The 15,635-nt window shown below is 44.8% G+C and overlaps 1 long non-coding RNA gene across 1 annotated transcript; it reads right to left on the bottom strand.

Annotated features, from left to right (window-relative positions):
- Positions 1-1,599: 1,599 nt before the first annotated feature.
- On the bottom strand, positions 1,600-4,742 carry LOC106035812 (uncharacterized). Its single transcript, XR_001206974.3, has 3 exons — positions 4,075-4,742; positions 2,835-2,944; positions 1,600-1,682 (listed from the first exon to the last, which is right to left on the bottom strand). It is a non-coding gene; the product is annotated as an uncharacterized lncRNA (long non-coding RNA).
- Between the last annotated feature and the right edge of the window lie 10,893 nt (positions 4,743-15,635).

The raw sequence follows: 15,635 nt of genomic DNA, 5'->3' as shown, positions 1-15,635 counted from the left end.
TGAGCAAGCCATCGTGTCTCTTTGTGCTTGTTTCTCATCCCACTCTGAAGATGAACTGAGGCACAGTTGGCACTTGTTTCATTTTCTTTACACTGCCAAGTGTCAGGGAGCCCTAACCTTATTTGTGTCTTTGTAATACAAGTGAGCAAAACATAACAGTCCAGAGTCAAAACAGTCACTTTATTGAGGAAAACATCGGAGAACCTGTTACGTTGTACTTAGCAGCGTAAGAAGGTGATTGCCAGGAGCAGTGCAAGCATTCCTGGAAAAGCATTTTCCACATCAGTAGTTCACAAGCCTCCAAAACTTGAAATCAGATAGACACTCACAAACTTCCTCACAATATATTATATTTCGTCTTACTTTCCCTGAGCTTCACTTTGAATCTCAGAAAAGCAGTAGCATGAGCAACAGACCCGACAAACAGACAGAATCATAGAATCATTAAGGTTGGAAAAGACCTTCAAGATCATCTGAGCCAACCATCCCCCTACCACCAATGTCATCCACAAAACCATGTCCCCTAGCACCACGTCCAATCTTCCCTTGAACACCCCCAGGGACGGTGACTCCACCACCTCCCTGGGCAACCCGTTCCAATGCCTGACTGCTCTTTCCGAGAAGAAATGTCTCCTCATTTCCAACCTGAACCTCCCCTGGTGCAACTTGAGGCCATTCCTTCTAGTTCTATCGCTACTTATGTGTGAGAAGAGGCCGACCCCCAGCTCCCCACACCTTCCTTTCAGGTAGTTGCAGAGAGCAATAAGGTCTCCCCTGAGCCTCCTCTCCTCCAGACTAACCAACCCCAGTTCCCCCAGCCGCTCCTCACAGGACTTGTGTTTCAGGCCCTTCACCAGCTTCATAGCCCTTCTCTGGACATGCTCCAGAAGGTACTGGCAAGCCCAGGGAGCTTGGACCCTGGGGATGGGGGTTTTACACATTTAGAAAATAGGTGCTCCTCAGCACTAGCACTGCAGGGAAGCGCACCTGGGGACAGCACTACCAGACACTACTAAACATGGGGTGCTATGTCACCTCCCTGTCCTGCCCATCCACAGCAGAGCATTTCTTCTGTGCTTTGGCTCCTTTCATGGCACTGAATTTTAGCGAGCTTTTTTGTCATGGTACAAATCAGTCAATGGCAGCCACAAAAAGTCCTTGGAAGCCACTGTTTGCCACCTGGGGCAGGATGGTGCTGCGCAGGCCCTCCCGAGCTTTGCAGCTCTGCAAAGGCTGGTGCCCTAAAGGTCTCCCCTCCAAACATGATGCTCTGCCTGAGTCAGGGTGAGGCAGGGGGCCTGCCACCCCACATCCACTCCTGTGCCTGCTGAACTGCAGGTCCCTGATCCTGCAGGCTTTGGGAGGCCTCACTACGCTGAGCAACCCCCTCTTGCCCAACTCCTGGCTGGTGACCTGCAAGTGAGAGGTGCCTCAGGGAGGAGGTGGGCAGCTGTCACTGTGGAAATGGGATCCCCTCCCACCGGAGTAATCTCTGCAATCTGGGAAAACATGGTTTCGTTTTTCTCTTTGGTAACAGCAACCCACATTGCCAATTTAGATTATAGAGCCTAACGGTCAGATTATGCTGCCAAATGTTTGCTTCTTGGGGGTGGTGGTGAACAGGTCACATGTCGTGCCTCCTCTTACTCTTTCCATAGCTCTTCTGGTTGATATTTTACATCCTGCTGGAAGCAAAGACATCTTGAGCCAGACTGAACATAGCAGAGAAGGTCTACCGTGCCTCCTGGAGTGAAGGATTGCCACCGAGTGGATCTGAGGCTCTCACAGCAAAAGCAAAGTTACACAGACACATCTCTGAAACACATGCTGGGCTCTGCACTGAGCAACAGCACCTCTGAGCTTTTTCATGATTTGGCCGGTGAACTTGAATACCTTGAACTTCAGACAAATTTGAGTTTAGATTTCAGGCATCCCAGGATCTGAAGCACCCCAGACCCTTGGGAGGGCTCTGTGGTGAGAGCAGGACAGAGAGGTGCAGCCACTACAGCATGCAGAACCCGGATCGGCGATTTCCGCTGGGCCCGCCTCCAACCTTTTATATTAAAGTCTAATGAATTCAGGTGCAGACAATACCTGCTCTGTCGTGCGCAATTTCATAGAGCATTGCACTGTTCCAAGGCTCATTTGAGCCCACAGTAAATTAGCATTTTTACCTGTTGGAATGTTTTTTTGCTCCAGCTAGTTTAAAGACAAGTTGTGGCAACGAGTGGGTGGGGCGTATTTTATTTAGCTGTGGTGAAAATATTGCTCTTCTTGGTCTGTGCAGCTGAAGCAATAGAAACCATAGAAAGGGAGAACCACCAAGAGGAGCGGAGGGTGGGGGAAGAAGAATCGAATTCTTGATGGAGGTGTAAGGAATTTGCAATTCTGAGTGAAGCGCTTGTGAAAAAAACAATACACGGATGAAAGAGCACAGGCAGCTAAGCAGGGTGACCCTGTACAGCTGCCACATGGCTTGGCAAGTAGCTGTGCCAGACGGCTAGTTATCAGGAAGCTTGCCAGGAGGATTGGGCAACGGCTGCTGCCCAGGGCTTCGCATGCTGGGTCCCAGGGCTGCGCGTATGGGGTTTGATAAATTAAAAAGCTCTGGGACCCTCTGGTCAAAATTGGCTTTTGCGTATTGCCAGGTAACACAGCCAGAAGATTTCAGATCCCTGGATGGCCTTCTCTACATTTTCCAAATAAAGTTGACGGGTTGCTGCGCTCAAAGGTTTTCTTACAGCCTGTGGTATTTAGTAGGGAGCACATCAGATTCCCTGTGAATAAACTGTTTCAGAGCTCTACTGTCCACTATATAATTTTAAATCTTTTACCTTTCATCTCACAGCTGGAAAATGTTTCCAGTAAATGCCAAGAGCCAAGGACTCAGCGAAAGGGGGGCACAGCTGGTTCCACTGCAAAACATGTGAAGCAGAGCGATGCACTGAGAAAGGAAAAAGCAAAGCCAGGGGGTTAAACATTAACCAGTTCTTGCTGATGAAATAGCTTTCACTTTTAAGGTTGCCCCAGTGCTTCGACGATGAATATCAATATCAAATGCCTGGATTGAAAGAGACAGGCAGGAGGCAGGCTGGCATCTGAGATGACCCTCTTGCCAAATGCTAATCGTGACAAGTCCCACTTCCAGCTAGCGGCATGTCATCAGGCATAAGTAAGTGCCATGGCTCCATGCAACAGCGAGGATGGGGCATGCAAGCAAGACACGTGGTTGTGCATCTGCTTCACAAGGAGGTTTGTTTGCCTTGGACTTGGGAAGCTTGGCACTGCTGCATCTCTTGTGTAACAGATGCTTCACTCTGAGCAAGCAGCAAGTCCTCCCACTCCCCCATATGTTTCGTTGCTAATTGCAAACATGAAGGACTGACATTTTGATGCCTGCTCTTTCGACTTCCTCTAGTTCTTACTTTCAAGCAGTTTGTTTCCAAGCTGGATCGCCTTCTATTCATGGGTATTTTGGTGTAGCAGTTTAGATTATCCCAGTAGCTGCTTTGCTATTTGTAGATGTTATGGACAGCCATGGTGCATTTCTTTGCCATTTTATTATAGTAATTAATGTCTGCACTCATTCTGGAATGAGCAAGAAGCAAAGAACCTACAATGTGTTAGATACTTAGCTGTCTTTGCCAGGGAGCTTGCTATCAGACCTCATCCTTACCGAGGGCCAGGAGCACACACTTTTACAGTAGATTAATTAAAGCACTGCAAAGTGACAGGGCAGCTTTATCCCCAGGTAACTTGCTCATGTGCCATGCCCCACTCACCCAGCATACAGCATTGTCACTCAGCCCAAGTAGGACATTAGTGCTGCTTGCTGCTTTCTGCACGATATTGATTCTTTAGCTTTAAAATGATGTATTTGTCCACCTCTTTTCCCTCCCTATATTACCAATAAGCACAGAATAAGAGAGGTATGGCAAAACATTGCCTCTGCACCAAGAAAAATGTGTTTCCTTTTGTGGCAGCTGGGAGAGAGAGCCCCAGACAAGAAGGTTTTGTTCTTGATTCTTCCAACCTTCCTGCCTATCTAAAGCCAGGTCACATCTAGTTTCTGACCTGTTTGTCGCTCCCTCCACCCCACAAGCTGTTGTGAACATCTCCTGTCCCAGTCATTTAGGGCTCTCTAATTAGTGACATAACAGTTGGGCAATTAACGAACCAAACCTGCATCATAATGAAGGATAAACATTGTTAGTGAGTCACTCTGGAGCAGGCATCCAGCGCTGCTGGAGTGTTTTCCCCAGCAAGCTGCAGCTGGTTGTAACAGGGGTGTATCTTTTATATGTTTTGCCTCAGGGGCAAATTACTTCAAACAGGACTTTGCAGTGTGGCTGGAGAAAACAACCGTTTGTTTGCAGTTTTCCTGTCAAAGGGATGAGCCTAAATCACGCTTGGTTGATTGAGACCGAGTAGTATCTTCAAGGCCAATTCCTTTTCTATTTCTAAAGGGAGATCTCTGCTGGATTTGTCCATGCAGGGGACTAGTCGAAGGGGCTGTGTCCGTGCTCCCGCCTGCAGACAGCAATGTACCCACAGAGCAAGCAGGGAACAGCTCCAGGAGCTCCCATGTCACCCACTGCCGCCTGTTTTTTTGGGACTGGTGGAAGGGACAGGGTGCATAAGCACTGCTCTGATTGCTGAATGAAGCTTTTCTAGGGTGAGGCTCAAACCAGTAACACTGCACACAATCGCCTTGGGTTAGTGGTTTACCTCAAAAAACGGAGGAAATCACTTAGCTCTTTAAGCAGAAAGCTACCACAGCCATAGTGGTTTTGAAGAAGCATGATGAGCTGGTGGATATTGCTTAGAGGTGGAGAAAAGGGAAAGGGCTGCGGCAGAGCTCAGAGATTTTCCAGGATGGCCTCGCGTGGGCAGCGACGGTCACTGGGCTGGGGGATCCCAGCATTTACATCTGTGGTGTTCCAGGAGCAATTGCAGGACTGGCCTTACTCACCTACAAGCTTTGCAGCAAATGTACTTATACCCAGAGCAGACTGACATCCAGAGTGGAAACTTAGACTCCTTCTAACTGGATCAGAGCTGTCAGATCAGATGCTTTTTAGATCATACTGGGATCCCTGACAGAGGGTGGAGAGGCTGCATCTCACCCAGGCCTAGCGGGTAACAGCCAACCAGGACCACTTCCCACTGAAGCAGCATCAAGTAGATGTCTACCACTCCTGGCAGACTAACCCCAGTCCATGGATTTTGAGGGTGTGAGAGGATGCAGGTCGGGAATAAGTGGGATCACACACAGGTATCTTCATCTCAGTGAGTCCGATCACCCTGGCCTCCTCCTCTGGTTAACAGAGACAGTTTTTTCCATGGAGAGATTCAAGGCAGTTAAGTTAGGTATTTGCTGGTGCTTCAGAGAGGTTGGGAGAGAGAGGCCTGTCCTGTTAGGAGTCCATATAATTGTCCTATCCATGGCTGGCCCCACAAATGGGACAGTTATACAGAGGGTGGGCAGAAGAGCCTCACGCAAGTGGGAGTACACAGAAAGAGATGCTAATCAGGCTATGGACTCCTTGGGTGCCCCTCCATCTTCAAGCCATACCTTTAAGTCTGATTACACAGTGCTAGGAAATAGGTAAGAGAGATAGGCAAGATTAAGGCTGTAAAGAGGAAGCAAACGACTGCAGTAGTCCTGGCACAGACAAGAGACGGAAAGGCATCTCCAGAATTTACAGCTTTGACTGGATATAGAAACGAGGTCCGCCTTGTATGTTAGAGAATAGCACTGCTGAAAGAGACTGGTCTGGCAGGGTAAAGAAGGAAAGGTGAAAGCTGCCATGTGGGGAGACCAGAAGCAGCTCACTGGGGCTTCAGAGATCCTCAGTGACTGAGGCAGGAGGAAACTGTAAGCCCATATACTCTGACCTCCCACAGCCACCAGCTGCATATTTCCAGGTAGCTCTGCAACAAGCCAGAAAGCCAGTGTGTGGCTGCGTCTTTCCTTCAAGAACAGCTTCTGTTTGGCATTGAAGAGCGATAGAGACAGAGCATTTCCCTGAACAGGCCACGTTCATGCATCTCTGCAGAGCCCACGCTCTACTTTTCACACAGGTGGCTAGGATCCACTGTGCTGAAGGCACAGCAGCTCTCCTTGGGGATGCCCGTGGAGAAGTGGGACCTCTTGCCCTGTGGCTGGTGCTGCAGCTCCCATCTGTGCATCTCTGTGCTGTATGCAGCCTCTGCAGGGAACATGCTGCAGACCAGTTCACCTGAGAAGCAGAAAGCAGACCTCATGATTGTACATGGCTTAAACATTGCTGATATTTTTCCTCTAGCTGTCACTGAAAATCCCCACAGAAGGAAAAGCTGTGACATTTAGTCCAGGAAAATTGGGGAGCATTTCCAGCTGTCCAAAAGGTAGCCAGGACACATAAGGTGCATTCCCCATAGCCCCAGCTCCTGTCACAGTCTGGTTTTCATCCAAACTAAAAGTGCTGTAGGATTTTACAGGAGGAGAAAAAGGAATTTCCAGGGAAGTGAGAAGATCCTTTAAGAGTCCCTCTGGAACGTGCATTAGCTGGCTCAGCCACATGTGGTGAACAGGATCCCACCCTGTCCACCTCCGCTGTATCATCTACCCCACTCTAAAAATAGCCTCCCACTGCTGAAAGCATTTCACTTCTGTTCTTGGTCCATGTATTTCCCTTGTCTTGACTTCATGCAGTGCTGTCACCCTTTTTAGATGTGCAGACACAGCAAAATGGCCATCCATGCCAACCAGCAGAAGGAATAAACTCTTAAACAAAACACGGCCTTGCAAGACACCTTGCTCTTCTCAGATTTCCATTTTAATATTCAGTTAAGCTGGGTGACTTTTATGCTTACCGTAGTTAATCGGTGCTTTGCAGGTACAAAAATATTTGCTTTGTCAGGGCAGAGAGCAGCCATTGTTTGCCACGGCCTAAATTCCTTGCAAATGTTTTCTTCTATCTTCTCATTCTCATCTCCTTTGGCTAAACCACTGCACAATAACCCTTTGTAACGCAAACACCTTGGTATGGCATGTTAGGATCTGTTCCACTGAGCCAGTTTAGAAGGAAAGCATGCTTGTAACTGTGTAATTGAACTGTGCTGATATGCATGTGCCAGGGAACATTAACTTCTAAACTCTCAGTAGTTTCACATTCATGGTATTTTTCCAGATGGATTGTAGCTGAAACTGTATCTTTAATGTCCTTAAGATGCAGCACAGCAACCCATAAACTTCTTGAGCTCCACAGAGCATTGGGTGGAAAAGTATTTGGTGTGCCAGATTTCTCTGCTAAGTATTTCTCCTGACAGTGGCATGTTGAAAAACCATGTAACTCTGAGATCTCATGGTTACAGTGCTTTTGGAAAGGAAAAATAGTGTTGTGAGCAAAGGTTAACCTACAGTGATTGATTTACTTAAGCTTTAAGCAGTCATGCTGAACCTTTGGATAAATGTTTATTTAACATTGAAAATGTGTTGTTCATTTTCATGACACAACAAACAGAGTGTCTGTTCTGGCTGGGACATGGCAAGGTTAGCTAAGTTTTTTGCCTTCCAAACAGAGAAACCTAAATTTAGGGAAGACTATGAAAAAACACTTTGTCACTGATTGGGATAATGTTTTGGGTTGGCCTCCCACTGATGTTTTTTTTTTTCGGAGGTCATGCACCCAGGTTGCAGTGGTACCAGCTGGTCAGTGGGGTTGGAGGGTGTCCTGTGCTTTGAAGACACGAGAGGAGCATTCAGCAGCATCTCAGCACTGACTTGCTGTCAACAGGAGGGCAGGTCTGTGGCACTGCCGAACAGGAGCAGTGAATTTATTACTATATGAAAGAAATGCAGCTGTCATTTAGTCCTTCTGGTATAACAGCTTTTTGGTGTTTGTCATAAAGCAAAGTCGTATCAAGGCAGAATGACACTGCTGTCAGGGGACAGGTGGGCCAGCGGTGCTGGTATCTGTTAGAAGACCACTGATGTAGCTAACATTCCTGTCTACCAGTCCAGGTGGATTTTAGGAACCTGACGTAGGGAACCGAAAGACCATTTTCAAGGATCAGTGAGGCCAGAGTCCCTCATGAAATCGAGCCCTCTGAACATGATCTAATGTGGGCACATGTCATGGGCCACAGTGAAAAGCACTCTTGGCTTTACACTTTCTCCACCTCCTTCAGAATGGCTGGAAAATGCTTCTAAAAATAAATAAATAAATAAAGTCATCAATCCTCCTCTGGCTTCTAGCAAATTGTAAGATTATTCCTAGTGCTGAAGGGGAAAGCAGGGCAGATCTCATTCCCAGCAGCATGGGGTTTTCCTTCTGCTGTCCATGTTGTTGTTCATCTGGGGAGCGATCAGGCAGGAAGGAAGGGTGTCAGGGCTGGATCCTGGTTCCCGTCCAGCAGGACAATTCCTACCTCATTGTGGATCAAGAATGATGCACAGCAGGTGCTGAACACCCTGGAGCTGGGCCAGTGATTACACTGGATCCAAATGGTCCACGCTCAACTCTTTACTTCTGTGCTTGTGGGGACCAACCCAAGTAGCAGCAGTTGTTTCTTCTGGTAAAAGCCAACCTCTTAGAGCACTGATTTTAAATCAAGGGTCTGTGGGTGGGCTACTTTCAAAAGGTCCACAAAAAATAGTGAGGAAGATTCTTTCTACTGGCAAGCTGCCTAAATTCCTTAGGAGGAGGTCTGCACTTCCACTGAAAATTTTCTCGGGGTCTCCACATCAAAATAACATTAAAAACCACAGTCTTTGAGAGATTTGCTGTCATAATGGCTATCATAACCAAATTTCAGATGTTTTTGTTCTTCTATGGAGAGAATGCTTCTGAAGAAAAAAATGATGTGAAAAGCCTAAATGAAGGTGTCTGCAGTAAATCCAGTAAATCCTTCTTCACTTCATGCAAGAGTCATCTTTCCATTTATATCATTTTGCATTCATTAGAAGCTACACAGGATTTACTTAATGAATAAGTAGAGGAGAGCACAGCTAATCCCTCAGGGCCTTATTCTGAAGTTCGTATTCAGGCAAAACTCCAGTGACGTCAATGAGTCATTTCACCATGTGCAGATTTCAGTAGTGGACTCTATTGGATTAAATACTATTTTGCCCAAGATTTTACTCTACAAAATTATAGTAATCTCATGCCCTTGATCTTTTGATTACAACTAGGGTGCAGAACACTGCCAGTTTAATAATATAATCATACCAAATATCTTCAGACCTGCATGCCATATGCTTGTCTTATTGTGGTACCAAACTTGCTGCCCAAATGCTCGTGCCTTTAACCACATGTCATCTTTAGTAAGAGTATGGCAATTATGGTAAGATTTGGACCAGTTCTCCATTACTTATGGATAATTCATATTGCACTTATATAACAACTGTTATGGATCTTTTATTTTTCTTATTTAGTCATATCTCAGCTCTATAAGTAACCTGGAGCGTCCTAAGATAAACATTTATTTTTTTCCTTCAAGGGGAAAGTGAATAGACAAATTTCCCTAATGTGCTCTCTTTGATACCAGAGAACTGCATTCTCCACACTGCAGCATGATTTAACAGAAAGTCTACCCAAACTAGGACAGGGACATTTGAATCTTGGGAGGAGGATGAGGGAATGGACAGAGATGAGCCTGCTTTTATAGGCGTGCAATCTGCTTAGCGGAGGGAACATTGTCAGCAATTCATAAGCTATTCATCAGGTCAAAAGCAATAAGGATGAAGAATGATATGGTTCAGTGGTCACTCAGGCTGATCATCAATCTTTCCATCGTCCAAGCTATACAGAAGAATTTGGCAGAAAGGCCAGATCTAGAAAGACTCTATTCATGCCCCCATTCTGGTTTTTAATAGATATTCATTTATACACACTTATTTCATCCTGCTTCGACATCCCCACCCCTGTTCCAAATATCCATGGGTTGGAGGGGAACAATGTCTAGTTTTTATCAATGTACAAAAACTTAAATTAAGATGGAATAGAAAAACAAACCGTAAAGCCCAGAAGACCTAAAAGTGAGTATTTAAAGAAAACTTCCCTGGGCACAAGCTTCGGTGATTGGGTGGATTCTGCAGAAACCATATTTTTCAGCACTCTGGTCTCACCGGCATATAGCTCCAAAATTGTGTAATCTGAGGTATTTTCTAGATGAAAAATTAAATGTTTGATTTTTTCTTTTCCTACGGAGTTTAAACTACTTAAATGAAACCCTATCACCTCAGATTCTGGAAATTTGTAGTTGAGACAACAAAACACAGACCTTGCAAATCAAATAGGAACAGTAATTCCTCCTAAATCCCAGATAAGCTTCAGTGTTTACTGGGCAAAATGCTTGGAAACATTCCTTTAAAGAAGATAAATCTCTGGGGTTTGGGGCTTGTCCTGACCTATAATGTAACATGATGAGAGCATTGTAAGGCAATAAGAACAGGTATGCTAATACAGTAGTTAAATAACGCCTGAAATTCCCAAGGACACCTGTGCAGGAGACCTTCTTCCATTGAAAGGACAGCTTGGGCTGACAGATGGGAGTGTTGCTGTGTCTCCCACAGCCCTATTTATTACCAAGCCATAGAGAATCAGGGAATATTTCGGGTCTGAGCAGCCCTCAGGAGGTTGCTTGATCTGACCCCCTACTCAAAGCAGGGTAAATCTTGAGATAAGATGGAAGTCAGGTCAGCCCCATCAAGGCCGGGAGTTTCCATCAAAGTAGGATACCGGGGCCTTGATCTGAAATCTGATCTGGCTGCCAAGAGGGTCTGCTGAAAAGCATTTTAATCAGTGCGAAAGCTCACACTGACTTCCGTGGGAGCTGGATCAGGCATCAGTTCAGTGAGACTGGCTGCCACAGTCAAATCATAATACAACCAGGCTTTTGTTGGCAGCATTCAAGGCGCCAGATTGTGTTCTCTCCTGTATTGGTGTCTATCCAAAATAACTCCATTCACGTCACTACAGCAATTCCCTACTTGTTCCTGTGTAATTAACAGAAGAATCTTTCCTACTGGGTTGGTGAAATCACTCAGCATTCAGGTTATGGATAATCTGTACATATTTGTCACTGTCAGCATGGAGAGATTTAGGATCCTCTAAAGAACTGAAAATTTGTCTGTCAACTTTCAGGTTGTAGTTATAAAATCATAAAAAATGCTAATAAAGACTAATCAAGAATAAGCCCCAGCTGTGTTACAAGAATCACGGGTATCTCTGCATTTCTGCCTAGTTTGTGAATACCAAAGTTTTTATGGCCCACCTACAAAAATATATGAGACATATGGACTGCATGGCTCCTCTCACCCTCCTGGAAGCTGTTCTGCAGTGAAGATATACGCCTGTGTCCATCTCTGACTGATGCAGTAACTACTGGAAACAGAGCAGAAGAGGTTTGTGCATCCCCTGCCTCCCATTATGGGGTTTATTCCATTAATATCATGTAGTGAGCCACGAGGCACATTTTTAAAACCTCTATAATCAGAAACACTTACATGCACATACGCAAGCAGAGCTAACAGTATCCTGGCTAAGGAAAGCAGTCAGAGACAGTCCCCTGAGGAAACGTCTCAGAAGAATAGGGAAGAGAGCTGGGAAAATCTGAAGAATGACCAAAGGGGTAAAAACCCTTTAGAACTTAATATCAAATATCTCAAATGCTACTGTACCTGCTCTAAGCAAAATAAAGCATCAGTGCTGCTATGAATGAAGAAGGTGATGAGCACGTTTTGCCGCACAGATTTTGAAAGTAATGCTTCTTAAAAAAGAAATCCACCACCCAAGATAAAATACATGGATATAAGTCTTCATTTGCAATACCCTTGACAACACAAGAGAGACTTCTGTTATAATCCACAAGCTAGATATTGCTGCTAGTGATTTTGTTTCAAAAAGGAAAAGGTAAAGTAAGCAAGAGTGGAAGGTCTGATCCCAAAGAGAAGAATATCTGCAATTGCAGAAGTGGGAGAGATGTTCCAGAACAGGGGACCCACATGTCCTCCCTGACAGTAACCCACCTTACTCTGGTCTCATCTTGCCTGTCAAGGTTGGGCAAACTGGACGTCAATGGGTCTCAAGAAGAACAGTGTTAACCTATGAGAACACATACCACAAAACAGGAAGCAAAGGCCTATTCGGATGATAGGTTCTTTGGGTAGCACTCAGAAGCATGCACCTCTTAGGTTATCCTTTCAGTCCTGAAGGACCCTGGGCTGCAGGCGCAAGGCTCCCGTCAAAGAGATCTACTGCATCTTTTAGCTGCTATGTAAAATTTAAACAGCTCAGGCTTTGAGTGCGTTACCCAGGAACAGCTCACAGTGCTCCCCCTGGTCACCTTTATCAGCCACTCACAGACCACTCATTTATAAAGCGGTTTCCTTGCAGGAGACCAGCTGTATACGTGCTGTTGGGAAATGCCTCTGTACCTCAGAGGACAAGGGCAGGTTGTCCTCCCCATCATCCGCAGAAGCTTCTCTTTCTCCATCGGTGTAATAAGGCTTAATGAGTCTGCTCCTGCACCCTACATTTAACATTTTGAATAACCCTTTCCTTTTAATTAATATGAACTTCCCCATATGGAGAGGCTCCTAAACACCCGCATGCTAGGCACCCTGTGAACGAGCTGCACGGGAAGGTCACATTCCTTAAAACTTCATCGGTGGTGGGCGAGAATTGGCTATAAGCTGATGCTAGAAGCAAACCCTTGGTAAAGCTCTTCTTTTTAAGAGATATGCACCAGGTGATTACATTTCACCTAAAGCATAAGACAGTAAATACCCTAAGTTTATCCAGGTTTATACTAGTTAGAGAAAGTCATGGTCGTGTCTCAAGTTTTGAAGTGATGTTTTGTCTTGATATTTGCTTTGCATCAAAGCCAAGTTCTGTTGTAAATCTCACTACACTTCTTAAAACATTCTTAGGACATCATGTGTTGGTATAATCCTATAATTGTTTGGACTACTCCTTAAAGCATCAAAATGGCTAATACTCCATAATTTAACATGTCTTTATGTACAAGGGGAAAAAAAAGGGCACCAGCAGAAGAACAAACGTGCCATTCATTCTGTGAAATATCTTCCACCCCAAGGTTTAAAGCATGTAATTGGTTAAGCCTCGCAGTAGATGTGGGATGTGCATAAGTGAGTAATAAACATCTTCTAATTTGGAAGGATCAACTCAAGCTACTTCGGTCCTGATTTTCAAAGGTTCTGCGCAGCTGAAAAATTCTTCCTTTTCAGTCGTATTTATAGGGGCTTGCAAAAAAATAAGGCTTAGGGTTTTCACAGGTGGATGCAAAATGATGACCACTTATTCAAACACAGGTATACTTGATTGACTTGAGATGACAGGAGTGGTCAGTAGCAGAATTTGGAGCTGACTACAGATGATCGGATTTCCTGGTCCATGTACCACCTTACAATGCAATACCTCTCTGACCTAGTGCCTCTTCTTTCTTATTGAGATTTTAGGGTTATATCATAGCCTTGCTGAACACCAATTAGTCATCAACATGATTTCATTGTCCACGCTTTACTCAGTGTCTTGGACTGGTGAAACTTTATCTGCCCTCTTCCAACCAGTGTAATCAAGTAAAAAAGCAGGCACACACACTTTCCACTCCTCTTTGACTTCCTCCACTTATTCTGCCTTCAACACAGAGCTCTTCTGGAAGCTCACCAGGTTTCAGGCACATGTCTGAGGTTGTCCTCGCTTTGTTGTTTTTGATGTTATAATGACACTGTAACCTGGAATTTATTTCCCATTTCAGTAGAAGGATGCTTAAAAAAAACTGGGAGGAGAGACACTTGTTATTTAACTCCCTACAGATGTCATATTAGTTATAATAGGTAAAGAATGTATCTCCTGGCTTTCCTCTGAGCTTTAGCAAATGGCTTTGACCCACATCCTCATAAATTAGAATGTAAGCAGAAACTTACCCAGCTACGCCTTACAAATGTAATCAAAATCAGACTCCTGCCATGTAACAACTCTATTTATCCTCTGTGATATCCTATTGTGCCTTTCAATTATAGCCATGGACATAATGATCAAATTACATAGAAATTTTCAGCGAGGCCTGGGTTTATCCAGTTATTCGTAAATAAGAGGATTTGCTTTTCACACATTGGTACAATTTTATTTGTGTCTGAATTGTATACTCTGCTAACACAGCAGAAATGGCCAAATGATTTCCCTTAGAAGTATCGTGCTGCCAGATGACTCTTTGATCTCACCATTGAGGGCTTGACCACATTTTCTTAAAAATGAAGTTAAAAATATGTTATTCCCTTATTACTGTCCCAGAAAATGTTCACACCTCATGTCTTGGAAGCTTCTTGCTTTTCTACATCAAAGAACAGATACAATGGACATGATTCTCTAGCAGTGGATCTTTTTTTTCCAGTTCCTGTGTTTCTTCTAAGCGGCTCATGCATCCTCAAATGCCCAAATTACAAAAGCTGGTGAATAAAGAATATTGTCTGCAAGTAGGAAGTGACCAAGTTAACTAAGCATAAGAGACAGTGCCTACCTGGTTAAACCAGTAAAGAAGTTCTAGCTCAAGTGCCAGAGAATTGCGAGGAGCATGGATTTGGGGACTAGATTGTTCAAATTTTACCTCCCTGACAAGGCCCATTAATGCATATGTATGAGATGTCTAATAAATGGACACTGCAGTGGGGCTACAGTCATGGGGATTTTCCTAGCACTGGGGAAATATTCAGTAATTTCTGCTGACCCCAGTTTAGCACCCTGGAGTAGTGAGGAGAAAGCTGTGAGAGCTCCTCAGCCCTGCCAGGTCTTGCCTCCTACTGGGTGTGTGGCCTCACACCCAGCAGGTGTGTTGTACTGCTTGCTCTGCAGCCTGGTGTCTGCCTCAGATTTGTTGTCTGCCAAATTTGGTAGTGACACCCAAAACCTGCCTGGCTTTATCTCAGATTATAAGCAAAAAACTTAGCTAAGGCTCTCCTGAAGGGTAGCAAAACCCAAGCAGGTTTTAAGCCAACAGGAGATTTCTTTGAATGGAAGGAGGAACCCACTTGGAAATTCTTGTCAGCAAGCTTTATGGTAGGCTGAATTTCAATAGAAATGTTAGGTTTGTCCCCAAGCCAAATGCAAAGGGACTTACAGTGGAGAGGCCACAAAGAAGTTAGTTTGTGTGAGTACAGAGCATAACTTAGCTTACCCCCATTCTTGAGGGACTTTTACATGGTAGCACTTTGTCAGCTCCTTTTTTTTTTTTACAAAAAAAGGCACCTAGACAGTGCCTGTAAAACAGCACTGTCTAGGTGGCAAACATTTCTCAAGCCTGGCTTATGAATTATGCTCTGAGGCCCTACATGTGTGTAAATTAAATTCATCCTTTACAAAGACCTTTACATTGTCCAAGGAATGAGTAGCTTCAGAAGTAGGATGCAGAACCATCTGCTCTGCAGCGTGGATGAAGATAAAGCTAAATCAGCAGCACTTCTCATACTTCTTTAGTGCCATGACACGCTGCCAGGTGTCTATCATCCAGATGCCTAGATGCCTAGAGGGGACTGGCGTTGCTTTTAGTGAGCCTGTGTCTACCTACTCAGTAGAGTATGATGATGAGGTAGACATTGCAGCGCAAGAGCTTAGGAAGGACAGGCAACT

This window comes from Anser cygnoides, chromosome 1 (assembly GCF_040182565.1).
Source record: "Anser cygnoides isolate HZ-2024a breed goose chromosome 1, Taihu_goose_T2T_genome, whole genome shotgun sequence".
Lineage (NCBI taxonomy): Eukaryota > Metazoa > Chordata > Aves > Anseriformes > Anatidae > Anser > Anser cygnoides.
Note: the sequence above shows the minus strand (reverse complement) of the source record. Positions and strands in the feature narration are given on the sequence as shown.